The sequence below is a fragment of the Pipistrellus kuhlii genome, unplaced genomic scaffold, assembly GCF_014108245.1.
Source record: "Pipistrellus kuhlii isolate mPipKuh1 unplaced genomic scaffold, mPipKuh1.p scaffold_m20_p_12, whole genome shotgun sequence".
NCBI lineage: Eukaryota > Metazoa > Chordata > Mammalia > Chiroptera > Vespertilionidae > Pipistrellus > Pipistrellus kuhlii.
In genome coordinates, this window is record NW_023425427.1 from 38,848,529 (window position 1) to 38,863,507 (window position 14,979).

Consider the following 14,979-nt stretch of genomic DNA (forward strand, 5'->3'; position numbering starts at 1 on the left):
TTGTACTCATGGAATGGACTGAAGTAGCACAGAAAAGTTATAATAAAATGACCAGAAGGTATTAGTTGAGAAAACCTGAGAAACATTTGGGAGTGAGAGGCAATGTCCAATCAGAACTCTCACAGCCCTCACGTTCTAACACAGCCATTACCAGTTAGTAGTGAAGAATGGTGTTTAAGGCCATATTCCTGCAATCTATCAAGTTGAAATTTCATATTACTCTTGGCTGGGTAATCTAGGAAGGGTGACCTAGAAATTAAGAAGATTGGGGAATCCCAGATTACACAACACTAAGAATCCAAGCAAGAGTATTCTTTAGAAAATTAAATAAGATAAAATATATTTTATAATTTTACATAGGTTCAGAAAATAATAAGATTCCAGTATAAGAACTTGAATGTGAGCAATATTACATCTATACTATTACCAATAAAAATGTATATTAAAATAATAGAAAAATAAAAAGCAATTGTTTCTCCTGAAAAAAAAAATATGTGAGAGAAAAAAAGAGGGGTCTGGATGGCATCTCCAATGAATACAAAAGCTGTTAATTGGAAAAATACAACTAAATAGAAAGATTTCTACCTCAATCATCCTTTAAAAACATTAAACACTATATTTTTCTTATGCCCATAAAATGTGTACCAGGCAAAGACTCAGAATTTTAAGTTTTCATGTGGCAAAGAGCAGTGCCTTCAGTGTGTTCCTAATTCTATAAAAGGTACAAAATAATATCAATAATGCAGGAATAAAAATCTTTTTTTTTTTAAATCCAGTTACCATACTCAGCTCTTCTGTGTTTTTTTTTTTTATCTTGCTATTGAATTTGATAAGTCTTAAAAGAAAATTTCTCAAATACTTTCTACATGCTACCTGAATAATCTTCTTCTTATCTCAGACACTTTCAGTAATTTTTTTTCCCCCTGAAGCAGTAAGTCCTACCCCTCCTGACCCATGCAGTTAAATCTACTACCATTTGGATTTATCAGATTACCCCACATGGGTTAAGATGAAATTGACCCCTTCAAATGGTCTAATGAGATTCATCCTAAAATGATGGAAATGAGGTAAAAGTTAAGAAAAAAAGGATTAAGCCTGAAATAAGAAGCCATCCTCCTGAGATTCATGGCAAAAGAAACAAAAATACTTGCAATACTACAGAAAAATGTTTCTTACCAGATTTTCGAAGTCACCAGACGATCCAGGAGTCCAAGCCTAAAAATAAATAAATAAATAAATAAAATAAGGAAGGCAGAGAAAACAAATTGTTTTAGTTTCCTTTTTTTTTTTTAAAAAAAAAAAATATATATATATACAATAAAATTTTTAATTTCTATATTATTATTACGTTTATAAGTATTGCACACTGATGAAAATGCTTTACAATATTCTTTTTAAATTTTTAAATTGAAGTGTTTATTTAATCTCATATTGTGTCATTAAAACATACATATAGCCTTGCTCCTGAAAATAAGTTTGTAATTATTCAGGTGACCATATATTCATTTTAAATATTTTGAAAATGTGTTTTTACTGATTTTGAGAAAGAGAGAAAGGGAGAGGAAGATAGAAACATGATGACAGAGATACATCATCTATCTGCTGCACTCTGCAAACCCCTACTGGAGCTGAAACAGGCAACCAGAGTTTGTGCCCTGACCAGGAATTGAACTGTGATGTCCTGGTACACAGGATGATGCCCAAAGAACTGAGTCACATAGGCTGGGAACATTTTAAATATTTAAATACCTGAAAGAACAAAGACTATTATTATTAAACTAGAGGCACAGTGCACGAAATTCATGCATGGGGAGATGGTTTCTCTCAGCCCGGCCTGCACCCTCTCCAATCCAGGACCCCTGGGGGAATGTCTGACTGCAGGTGTAGGCCCGATCCCAGAGATCAGGCCTAAACCGGCAGTCAGATAACCCGGGACCATTGCCTCCTAACTTCTCACCTGCCTGCCTGCCTGATCACCTCTAATCACTCTGCCTGCCTGCCTGATGCTCCTAACTACTCTCCTGCCTGCCAGATCACCCCTAATAACCTCTCCCTTCCTCTCTTATTGCCCTTAATTGCCTCAGCATGCTGGCCTGATCCCCCTAACTACTCTTCCCCTGCCAGCCTGATCCCCCTAACTGCTCCCCTCTGCCAGCCTGATACCCCTAACTGCTCTCCCCTGCCGACCTGATCCCCCTATCTGCATTCTTCTGCTGGCCTTATCACCCCTAACTGCCTCTGTCTCAGCCCTGCTATCATGGCTTTGTCCAGAAGAACATCCAGAAGGTCATCCAGAGGATGTCTGCTCTAATTAGCATATTACCCTTTTATTAGTAGAGATGTGCTTAAAATTCTCAAATATTTATTACATATGTTTAATTCTCTTATGGGAAAAGCAAACCAAAGCTTTATTTTTAAAACCTTTTTTTGTATTTTTCTGCCTTTGCAGGCTTTTAGACAACAATTAGATTTTGCTTTGATTCATTTTTTTAAAAGTAAATTCATGGAAGACATTATAATGCCAAAAATAAAAGAGTTTTAATTTACAAATTATATTAAAATGCAGACTCTATTTTTAAAAGTTATTTAAAGTTCAGATGAAAGGCAATATCTGAACTGCACATGTCCCCTTAGAGAAAACTCAGCACCTAGTATGGGATGCAAAGGTTTTATCAATGTTGTCTTGTGTAAAGGCAACAGCAAACACTGCCCGGCCTTTTGTAAATTTGCCTTCCTGCCTCTGTGTTTGAGCAGAAATATTGAACTTCTAGCATTTGTTATTATAAAATAAAAGACATTTTTTTTAAACTTATGCTAATCACCTTTTCTTTTTTGCCTTGGGAATAAAGTTTCAAACTACATATCATTTGGATATTAAAATACCTTGCATTCCTTGAAAGTGAATGGATAATACAATAAATGTGAAAAGGAGTCGACCCTGGGTGTGTGCTTGTCTGTGCATATAAATGTGTCTGCCCCTTATTCTCTGAGCATTTAAATTAGGTTTCTGGGAAAAATTATATACCTTATGGTTGACCACTAATCCTATATAATATGCAAATTGACTGAATGGCGGAACGACCAGTCACTATGATGCACACTGACTACCAGGGGGCAGATGCTCAATTCAGGATCTGTCCCCTGGTGGTCAGTGCACTCCCACAGGGGGTGTGCTGCTCAGCCAGAAGATGGGCTCATGGCTAGAGAGCACAGCTGTGGTGGCAGAAGCCTCTTCCGCCTCCATGGCAGTCAGACATCACCCAAGGGTTCCCAGCCTGCAAGAGGGCACAGGCTGTGCTGAGGGACTCCCCCGAGTACACAAATTTTATGCACTGTGCCTCTATTTGGTACATAATTTCCCAGAATGAATCATAAAAGTTATTTCTCTAGGGCACTTGTGTCAAACACAAGGCCCTCGGGCCAAATTCGTCCCGCCAGGCCTTGCAATGTGGCCCGCACCGCGCTGTCATCACTGCACTCTGCTGCGTTTCCATCACAATGACAGTTTATGACTGTTTAGTAAACCATTCGGCCCGCGATTTAGGCTGGATTTTAGATTTTGGCCCCTTCTCTGATTGAGTTTGACACCCCTGCTCTAGGGTCTTGAATTATTTCAGAAGACAAGCAATTCAGTTGAGAAGAGCAAATAATGAATTTGTTGTATTAAGATAGAGCTCTTTGAATTCCCTAGCCTGTGTCCAATAGTGTAAGTGGGTGTTTTACTGTCTCTGGATCTTAGTACTGCTCATCAGAGCCATAGAGAATGTCTTATATATTTTCATTTCATAATTTGAGTTACTTGTTCTGTTATGAGTTATAAACCAGACAAAAAACTTACAAAAGTACAAATGTATATAGTTTAATAAATTGACTAAAAGTGAATGTGTATATGTAATCACCACTTACATAAAAAACTAGAAAAACATGATTAACGTATGGAAGTCCACAGTTTGTTCACACATATACAGAGCACATACAATGTGTATATCTGTGTGTGTGTGTGTACACATTGTATAGGCAAACAGCATAGAAATAAACATATATACACATTGTATAGGCACACAGCATAGAAATAAACATATATACATGCAAAGTTTGAATCCACTTGATTACTCTATGTGTGTTATGCTAAAGTACAAGTTCAAATAAAAATACAAACCATCTGAAGCAACACATGTTCAGGGATCTGTGTAAATGCAGCATTAATGCCACACATTCATCATACTTTAGTGTGGTGTACTGACTATGTATCGCCAGAGAATGACAACTCTGAAGATATAATATAATGTCATCTTATATAATAAAAGTCTAATATGGTAAATGTCCAGTTGTCCAGTCATCCATTCAACCAATCAAAGCATAATATGCTATTGATATGCTAAGGCTGCTCAACCCCTTGCTATGACATGCACAGACCACCAGGGGCAGACATTCAACCAGTCACTATGATGTGCACTGACTACCAGGAGACAGATGCTCCAACTGGTAGGTTAGCTTGCTGCTAGGGTCCAGCTAATCAGGAATGAGCGAGACAGCCCGGACATGCCATGGAGCCCTCCCTTGGCCCTTCCCTAACTGGTTGACCTCCTCGACTCTGATCCATCATGCACCAGTTGGGTCCCTTAGCCTGGCCTGCATCCCTTGAGGTGTGTCGGAGAGCCAGTTTTGGTCCAATATTGCAGGCCAGGCCAAGGAACCCCGCTGGTGCATGAATTCGTGCACCAAGCCTCCAGTTAAATATATTTGTCTATGTTTTCATGAAATACTTTTTTTGGTCATCCTTCTTTTATCTTACCTTTGAACTTACGTAATTGGAATTATATACTTTTTTTCATTTTTTTTTCCTGCATCTAGTTTCTTTTCCTTAATATTATATTTGTAAGATTCATCTGTCTTGTGGTTTATAACTATAATTAATCTTCACTATTCTGTAATAATCCACTGAATGAATATTACACAATTTATACATTCAATCCTCTATTGACAGATATATGAATTATTTCTACCTTTTTGCAATTATAAATAATTCTGCTATCCTTTTATCCAACTTTGGTTGGATATTTTCTGAGAGAAAATTGCTAGGTTAAATAATGTGCCTAAGTCCTATTTTAGCAGATATTTTTCATATGGTATGAGAATTGTCATTGTTGGACAAATTCACCAGAAAATATTTTTACCCTCCTTAATTGTAGTCATCAATTTACTGTGCAGTGTAATATAATTATACTTTTTAATTTATATTTCCTTATTAATGAGTCGGATGTGCAGAAAGCTTTGCTTCTTCCATTGTTGGGGGCAACCCTAGCCTCCTGCTCTTCCCAGCTCCCTGGCTGCCACCATTCTGTTTGGATTTGTTTACTCTAATTGAAACTTTGTAGCCTTGAGTGGAGGCTTAGGCTGGCAAGGGCAGGGAAAATGCTTGGCTTCCTCCATTGCCTGGGAAACTGAAGCCTCCCTGGTGCTCTCTGTGGCTGTAGCCATCTTGGTTGGGTTTATTTGCATACTTGCTCTGATTAGCTGGTGGGTATGACTAGTAGGTATAGCGGAGTGATAGTTAATTTGCATATAACTCTGTATTAGGTAGGATACTTCCCACTCCATAGCTAAAACATGTACTTGCTTACTGTGCCTTTTGCTGCAAATTTATTTTTAATTTCACTATGGTCAAATTTAACCACCTCTTTAATTTTGTGTTCTTTTTGCTATACAAATGGTCATATATATTCTTCTCTATTTTCTTCTAAAAACTTTGTTATGTTATTATGTGTTTGCCTATCACATCTAATAAAACTACTTGAAATTTATGTTTTGCTCTGTGTGAATTCGGTTATAATTTATTATCCAAATTGACTCAACAAAATTTATTGAAATTATCTCAACTTTGCTCACTGATCTACAATGATAGAATTGTCATAAAATAAGTACCGATGGATGCTTGGCTCTGTTTCTAGATGTCAATGTATTTTATTTAACTCTCTGTCTATATCACACTATCTTACATTAAGTAACTTCATAAAATACCTTGGTACATGATAGAGCAGGTCCTTCTATCTTACCCTTTCCTTCATAAAGAATTTGACCTTTTTAAAAAATATATATTTTCATATAAAATAAATATCACTGTTTTAAATTATAAAATTTAGTGCTTTATAGTATGTTCACAATTTTGTATAAATATTACCACTAATTCTAGAACATTACTAATATCACAGGTTATTGTTAGCAATACATCCTATTATCTTTGATCAACTCTTTCCCTGGTTATGGATATATCCACTTGGGACATTTCATTAAAATGAAATCATACAGTTTATGGAGTTTGTGTCTAGCTTGTTTAACTTAGCATGTTTGAAGGTCAATCTATGTTGTAGAAGGTAACAGTAGGTCCCTTTTTATAGCTGAATAAAGCATATTTTATTGATCTAATTATTATTATCATGGGGCTTTTTATTGTTTGAAATTTTTAACTATTATAAACAATGATGCTGATAATTTTTTTATGGGAAAATATGTTTTCAGTCCTTTGGGGTGTATATTTAAGAGTAAATTTCTAGGTGATATGATAATTCTATATTTAATTGTTTGAATAAATACCATAGTGAGTATACCATTTTACATTCCTACCAGCAATACATGAGAGTTATAATTTCTTCACATCCTCATCAGTACTTATTTGCCTTTTTTTTTTTTTTTTTTTAGAAAAAGCTATGATGATTACAGCCAGAGAGTGTAATTTCATTTTTAAATTTAAATAAATTAATTACACTTTACAGGAAATGTTATATTAGGTGCAGATGTACAACACAGTGATTAGACATTTATATAACTTATAAAGTGACCACCCAGGAAAGACAAGGACCCATCTGACACCATACATAGTTACTGTAATACTAGAGGCCCATGCATGAAATTTGTGCTCTGGGGGGATGTGGGGAGGTTATCCTTCAACCCAGCCTGCACCCTCTCCAACTTGGGACCTCCAGACTGCTGGTTTAGTTGGGCATCCCTCTCACAAACTGGAACTGCTGGCTCCTAACAACTTGCCTGCCAGCCTGATAGCCACCTATCTGCTCCCATGCTGGCCTGATGGATACCTAACTGCTCCCCAAACTGCCCTCCCTTGCCACCCAATTTGTGACAATGTGGGGGCAGCCATCTTATGACAACATGGGGGCGACCATCTTGTGACGACGTGGGAGTGGCCATCTTGTGATGAAATGGTGGTGGCCATCTTGTGGTAGCCATCTTCTGACAACATGAAGGCTGCAGTCTTGTGACACAAGTGCTTGAGGTCAATTTTCATATTATCTCTTTATTATACAGGATTATTGACATAATCCCTGTGTTGTACTTTGTATTATCTTGACTATTTTTATAACTGTCGATTTGTGCTTCTTAATCCCTTTACCTTTTCTAATCATCCCCTGCAACACCCCTTCCACCTGGTGAAGATAAATTTGTTCTATGAGTTTGTTTCTCATTGTGTTTTTGGTTTGCATTTATTAATGACCAATGATGTTGAAGAATTTTTTGTGTGATTTTTGTCAATTCGTATATTTTACCTGGAGAAATGTCTATTCAAGTCCTTCATCCACTTTTTCTTTGGGTTGTCTTTTCTATTGTTGAATCCTTACTATTTATTGTATAATCTGGATATTAATTCCATATAATACATATTATTTTCAAACATTCTCTCCTATTTCATGTGCTGTCTTTTTATTCTATTTTTTATTTACTTATTTCAATAATGTAGTAAAATTCTCTATGTACAGGTTTTACATCTTTCAATGGATTCAGTTCTATTTTATATTTTTATGACATTGAACAGACTTTCTTTTTTCTATTTATCATTTATAAAAGCAATATAAGATATTTCTATTGGTTTAATATTGAGCAAACTTGATAATATATATTAATATATTACATATACTAGTACATATATTCGCAGGAGTGAATAGATGTGGTAAAACTAGGCATCCTTCAATTGATCTAAAAGGGAAACTGCACTATTAAGTCCAATATGTGTTGTAGGTGTTTGTTAAATGTTATTTATTATAATGAGCAATATTCTTTCTATTTATATTTACAAAGAGTTTAACTTATATATTTTTATTATTAATGACTTAAATAGATACATGATTATTTAGATTATCTTATTCTTTCTCATCAGTTTTAAGTTATATTTTACTAGAAATGTATTTTGTTCAAAATTTTAGCTTTTAAAATCTAATTTTCAACATCCTCTTGATATCCTTTTACTATCTTCTAGATTTTTATAGGCTTAATTTTTTATTTCTGGTATTATTATTGACAACTCTCTATTTTATTTGGTCAGGCACATCAATAGCTTCCTATTTGATTAGTTGCTCCAAGGAACTAATTTTGGCTTTCTTGATTCTCTTTATTGTATGCTTGGTATAATATACAATATAATTTTTTTTTTTACTGATTTCAGAGAGAAATGCAGGGGAAGAGAGAAGGGGGGGGGGGAGAGAGAGAGAGAGAGAGAGAGAGAGAGAGAGAGAGAGAGAGACACATCAATAATGAGAGAGATCATTGATTGGCTGCCTCTTGCACTCCTCCTACTGGGGACTGAATCTACAACACAACCCAGGCATGTGCCTTTCACCAGAATCAAACACAGGACCCTTTAGTCCGCAGGCCAACGCTCCATCCACTGAGCCAAACCAGCTAGGGCATTTTTTTTTTTAATTAAATGTGTTGTTTATACCAAGTTTCTGAGATGGATGCTAATAACTGAATATCTGCCTCATTCTTTTCCTATACGTATATTTACAATATACTTCACTCTAACATTGGCTTTAGTTTTGTTACAAAGTATTTTAGCTTTTATTCATTTCTAAATATATTTTAACTGAAGAAATATTCAAAAAATGTCAATTTTAATTTTCCTAATAGCTGTTCATTTTCTAGTCCAAATTAATTTGTGTACAAAGTACTCATTACTCTACAATATATTGAAACTTGTTTTATGACTCAGCATCTGGTCAATTTTTCTAAATTGAAAAATTGAAAAAAAGTGAACTTGAAAATATACATATATTCTGCAATTATGTTCATTGCTTTATACAAATAAATTATACTCGATGTGTTAATCATGTGGTTGTTTTTTCCAGATATTGGAATATATGTGTTATAATCTTCCACTATGATTTTGAGTTTGTTGTTTGTTTTGTTTTTCTCTTTTAGCTCCATCATTTCATTTGTTCATATTGGGCTACATTAATAAATATATACTAATATAGATGTTTACGTCTTTCTGTTCAATAGAAACTATTATCTTAAGAAGTAGTTACATTTTATCTCTAATACTACTTTTGTTTCTAACTTGATTTTATTTGAAATGAATAGAAATGTACCAGCATTTACATAGACTTTTTTCAATACAAGATCAAATAACATTAGTGATAGAAATGCATGTTTAAGTATATATACAGGCTAGATATCTCACTATGGAAGTAGCCAGCTCTTCTAGGAGAAGACAAAGAAAACTTTAACTTGGGTGAATACATATTCCAAACAAGAAAAATGCCATATGCAACAACATGAATAGCAATACATTCTGTGTAGCTAGAGTTTGGAGTCTGGTAGAAAGTTATTACCAGTATTTGAAGACAATTTTAGAACAGTTTTAAAGTCTTTATCATGGCAAAACTTTGGTAATTTGTTAGCTATATGAAGACTAAGCAGATGTTATTATGGAGTACAATGATGATGCCCTTAATTAAAATGAAAAAATCTAAGGAGGTGATAGACAAATATCAGCAGTAAAATTTTAAATGAATTGTGTTATAGAATCCCACATGTTTTCTAGTTGAATAGTTCTCCACCTAAAATTCAGGAGAACATTTTAAACTGAAGATACAGATTTGAGATATATCAGTGTTTTAGTGAATGTTGAAGTATGGAAGAAAAAGACACCAAAGTGATGACCAATAATGAATACTTAGAGGAAAATCAACATTTATAGAATATGTCTCAAAAACATAAGAGGGAAAATTGGCAAAATAAATAAATAAATAAATAAATAAATAAATAAATAAATAGGGAAGCTTGGGGAGATTTTATTCAGGCCAGGCCATAGCTCTGATCCCACCTGAACAGGGAATGGGTGTGGGGAAGGGGGGTGAGGAGTTGTGTGTGTGTGTGTCTGTGTATGTGTGTGTAAAGAGGTGCACATGGGGTGGGCCTGGAGCAGGAATAGGTTGAGGAGTGGTCAAAACCCAGGTGGGCCTGTCATGTTCGCACCCCAGGTCAAATCTGGCTGGGTGGACTGTGGGTGGCACCCTCTGCAGAGGTCTATCCTGAGTCCTGGAAATGAATCTCAATTCCCCTGGGTGGAGGTCTGTGCAGACATAGGGCTGGGCCTGATCTAGGAGCAGAAGGTCCAGGGGCCGAAGCAGCAATGTCTAGGGCCAGGGCTTAGTTCTACTGACCAGCTGCTAGTCACTGTCATTGCAGAGCTCAACCCAGGTCAAGGAGAAGCAGCAGCTGGTGAAGGAAGACCCGAGCCCCATGTCCAGCAGTGAGGGGCCGGTGAGCCACATCACCAAGGGCCAGAGCAGGCCTGAAGTGAGTGTGGCCACCTGGGGGTCTGGGGAACTGGGGCTGGTGGGTGTAACAAGACAGCCTCCAACCCCGAAGCAGGACAGAGTAGACAGGCAGCTCAAAATTTTCAACTGCATAATTGAGCATGGTGCTTATATTAAACGTACTGGGCCTGATGACCTGGATCCCAAGGAGGCAGAGTCCAAATGTTTGGAAGGTGGGGGAAGTAGGGGTGGAATGGGTGGGCAAGGTGCATATGAGTTTATGTGGAGAGATTGGTGCCAGACACACAGAGAGCATTCCCAGATGCTGGCCAAGAGCAAAGATCAACCTCAGACCACGCATGTGGCTGGACTGCCTGCCTGGGCGGGCAACCTGTGGAGGTTCCTGGGCTGTCTTTGGAGGGCAAGTAGAAATGCAGGCACTTGGGTGATCTTTTCTCCTTTCCCAACTCCTGTGCCAGCCCAGGAGGCAGAGGCAGCTCCTCCTGTCACACCTGAAGTCCAACTAGAGGAGCAGAATGCAGAGCTGGAGGCATGTCCTCCTCCAGATCTCCTGCCACCTCCAGCAGCCTCTCCAGTTGTGGCTGTAGAGCCAGGGCCAGCCCCAGAGGAAACTGAGGCCCCACCACCACTGCTGAATGAAGAACCAGGGGAGCAGGCCTAAGTTGCAGTTGGATATCCTTAGCGTGCTGCCATGGAGCTGGGAGATCCTACCACTACTGCTGCGCTTGCCAGTCTTAAGCCTGGCTTGTGGCTGAGTGGCGCTCCCTATGGGAGCACACTGACCACCAGGGAGCAGCTCCTGCATTGAGCGTCTGCCCCCTGGTGATCAGTACAGGTCATGGTCCTTCGCATTTTGGTAAATGTGCATATTACCTTCATTATGCAGGATTACATTTAAGTAATCAGTAGAACTTATCGTTTGTGTCTTAAATGATGCCATTCCTGAGCATGAAGTAATCCTGATGCTGTGCTAACATCGACACTGTCTGGTTGCAGAATTTCCAATCACCCCAAAATGAATCCTTCATCAAAAATACTCTCTCCCTACTCCTCCTGCCCCTGGAAACTCCTAATCTGCTTTCTGTCTCTACTCCTTTATCTATTTTTGACATTCCCTATAAATGAAATCTTATCATAGTTGTCTTTTTGTGTCTGCTCAAGTATTTTTCTTTGTTTTTATCTGACATAGCACTTTGCTATTTAAAAGGAAAATCCCAGGTGGTTTAGAGATCAGATGTAAGAAAAGCAGCCCTATTAGTAAATGTGTGCATCATCTTGGGGTAGAGGCCTCTGTGCTAAGTGTGACCTCAGGGCCAGAAGCTTGTCAGGCAACAGCTGGCTCTTCCTGAGCCCCCCAACCCCAAAAAAGGAGAAAATTACAGAAATCTGGAAAGACAAATCACAAGCTACAAAGCATTCTTCATAACCCAAGGTCAGAGAAATGTGTAACATCCCTCTGTGCAGAAAATTCTCCAAAGCTTCTATTGTCTACAAGAACAAAGGGAAAACACATGCACTTCCAACATGAGAGGCAGTATAGAGTCCTCTGCATGTCAGAGATTCCCCCTTCCCTGATGAGGAAACACGCACTGTCAATACTGGGGGGAGAACACTGTTACCAACAGACTGGCAGGCTTCTGGTCTGGTGACAACCAGCCCTGGGGACAAAGTGAGGCAGCAGGGGCCCCAGGGGATCCCCTGGGGAGATGGGGAAAGGCCCCTCCTTTAGGAGAACAGTGTGCAGGCCCTGCCCAAGTCCCACAGGTGCACACAGGGTGCAGGGATCCCCACATGCCAACAGATAAAGGCCTCAGGTTTCTGTATGACACAATAGACCAGATAGATTCAATTAATATTTTCAGAGTATTTCACCCAAAGCAGCCTACTATACATTCTTTCCATTGCACGTGGAACAATTTCTAGGCTAGGCCACATGTTAGGACACAAAATAAGTCTCAACAATTTTAAGATGGAAATCCTGTCAAGTATCTCCTTTGATCACAGCAATATGAAACTAGAAGTTAGTAACAAGAAACAACTAGAGAGCACACAAACATATGGAGACAAAATAATATGTGACTAAACTATAAATGAGTTAACAATGAGATCAAGGAAGAAATCAAAAGATGCCTTGAGATAAATGAAAGCGAAAAGAAAACAACACAAAATCTGTGGGACTCAGAGAAAAGCAGTCCTAAGCGGAAGATCCATAGCAATATAGGTCTACCTCAAGAACCAAGAAAAAATTCAAATAAACAATCCAACTTTACACATAAAGGATCTAAGAAAAGAACAACAAATAAAGGCCAATATGAGTAGAAGGAAGAAAATAAAGATCAGAACAGAAATAAATAAAATAGAATTTTTAAAAAAAATTATAAAAATTCAATGAAACCAAGAACTGATTCATTGATAAAGTGGTTGAGCATAGACCTATGAACCAGAGGTCAAGGTTCAATTTCTGGTTAGGTCACATGCCAGGGATCCCGTGTGTGTGTGTGTGTGTGTGTGTGTGTGTGTGTGTGTGTATATGTATGTGTGTGTGTATATATATATATATATATTTGCATGCATTCTAATGTAGGCCTGGAACACTATCTAAATACTAGAGGCCCAGTACACAAAATTCATGCGGGGGGGAGGGGTGTCCCTCAGCCTAGCCTGCACCCCCACCAATATGGGACCCCTTAAGAGATGTCTCACATCCCTTTTACAAACCAGGATTGCTGGCTCCCAACCTGTCTGCCTGACTGATTGCCCCTAATTGCTTCTGCCTGCCAGCCTGATTACCCCTTAATCATTCCTCTACCAGCCTGATTGATGCTTAACTCTTCCTCTGATGGCCTGATTGCCTCTAAAGTGACCTCCTCTGCCAGCCTGGTCGCCCCAACTATTATATACTCCCCTGCAGGCCTAGTTGCCCTCAACTGCCCTCTCCTGCTGGCCTAGTCACTCCTAACTGCCCTCCCCTTCCAGCCTGGTTGCCCTCCCCTGCTGGCCCTATTGCCCCTAACTGCTCACCTCTATTGGCCCAAACACCCCCAACTGCCCTCCCCTGATGGCCATCTTGTGGCAGCCATCTTTGTCCACATGGGTGGCCATCTTGTGTTTTGGTGTAATGGTCAGTTTGCATATCACCTCTTTATTATATAGGATGATCAGAAATCAAGAAAAAGCATTTTTTAGAACTGATTTCCAAAATAATAAGCTATCCAAAAGTCACGTAAAATAGTTTCAATTAAAACATCTTTAATGTCCAATGAAAGTGAATTTGTAAAGTGCATTTAACATAGAAAATAATTCTTTAAAATTATACATTAGAATTAACCAAGATAGTCTCAAAATAAATTTTAGATATTTTAACTTGGGATGCATTGTAAAAATAAAACAAATTTTGCCAAGTGCTCTACTAATTATAAACTTATTTTTCATGATAAAGTCAGTAGTTCTGATTACATTTTTTTAACATAAGTTGCTTCCTAGAACTAAAGTGAAAACTTTAGAACCACCTAAAGTGATGAGTAGAGCAGAAAAAAATTCTTTCTCTTTCTTCCACTAAAATTATTCACCTAAGGAAATCAAAATTTGTAAAATACCACTCTATTCAATTTTTTTTATATTTGATCACCATTACCATGCAAATTATGTTGGGTGGATCTAGCTCCTCTGACAATCTGAATAAAACTTATATACTGCCCTGGAGAATACGCACAGATGGCGAGATGAAGTAACACAGCCCAGTGAAAAGGGGTATCCCTTAAACTAGAGTATATTCTTCCTATTGCCCCACAAGACCAGAAAAAATGAGTGATTCCTTGCCATAATTTTTACTTGTTTACATAGCACAAATTCTCTAAGAAGATTGTTGCTCTTTCACCCTCCTGAATAAACTTTTGAAAGATTCTGAACTCAAGAGCAGGTTGTCTGATATTGTTCATAATGCTAACTGTCTACATATCTTTGTATGCTTTGGCCCTTTGCCTATTTTTTTTCTGGGCTCAATTTCTTCTTCACCTTTGTCCTCTAGCCATATGGGACTTTTTCAATTCCTAATGTTCACTCTGTTCTTGTACCTTGCATGGGTGTGGTGAGATAACTAAATACTAGAACAGTTCTCCAGGTTTTGTTCTTCTGAACTGCATTCACGGAAAGAAACTATAGTCCAGAAAACTTATTTATTCATATGGATTATACCTAAGCTCAAACCATTCCGTCACTTAGTCTTAGGTATAAAATAACTTTAAATTTGCTAACCAAAGGCAGGAAAAAAAATTCAATCACAATATAGTGGGCTTAAGTAAACACATGGAAAAGAAATGGAGACCCTTTAATATAAAGAAAATATGCCATCATCTTTGGTTGAGATAAAAAGAAAACTAAGTAAACTTTGACAATTAAAACAACA

General features: G+C 37.7%; 1 long non-coding RNA gene across 1 annotated transcript in view; it reads right to left on the reverse strand.

Moving 5' to 3' along the window:
* The window catches only part of LOC118716572, a 742,455-nt gene that overhangs the window by 243,001 nt on the left and 484,475 nt on the right, over window positions 1–14,979 (reverse strand). Inside the window, exon 5 of the long non-coding RNA XR_004987199.2 lies at window positions 1,177–1,215. This is a non-coding gene — a long non-coding RNA (uncharacterized LOC118716572). The remainder of the gene's footprint in view (window positions 1–1,176; window positions 1,216–14,979) is intronic.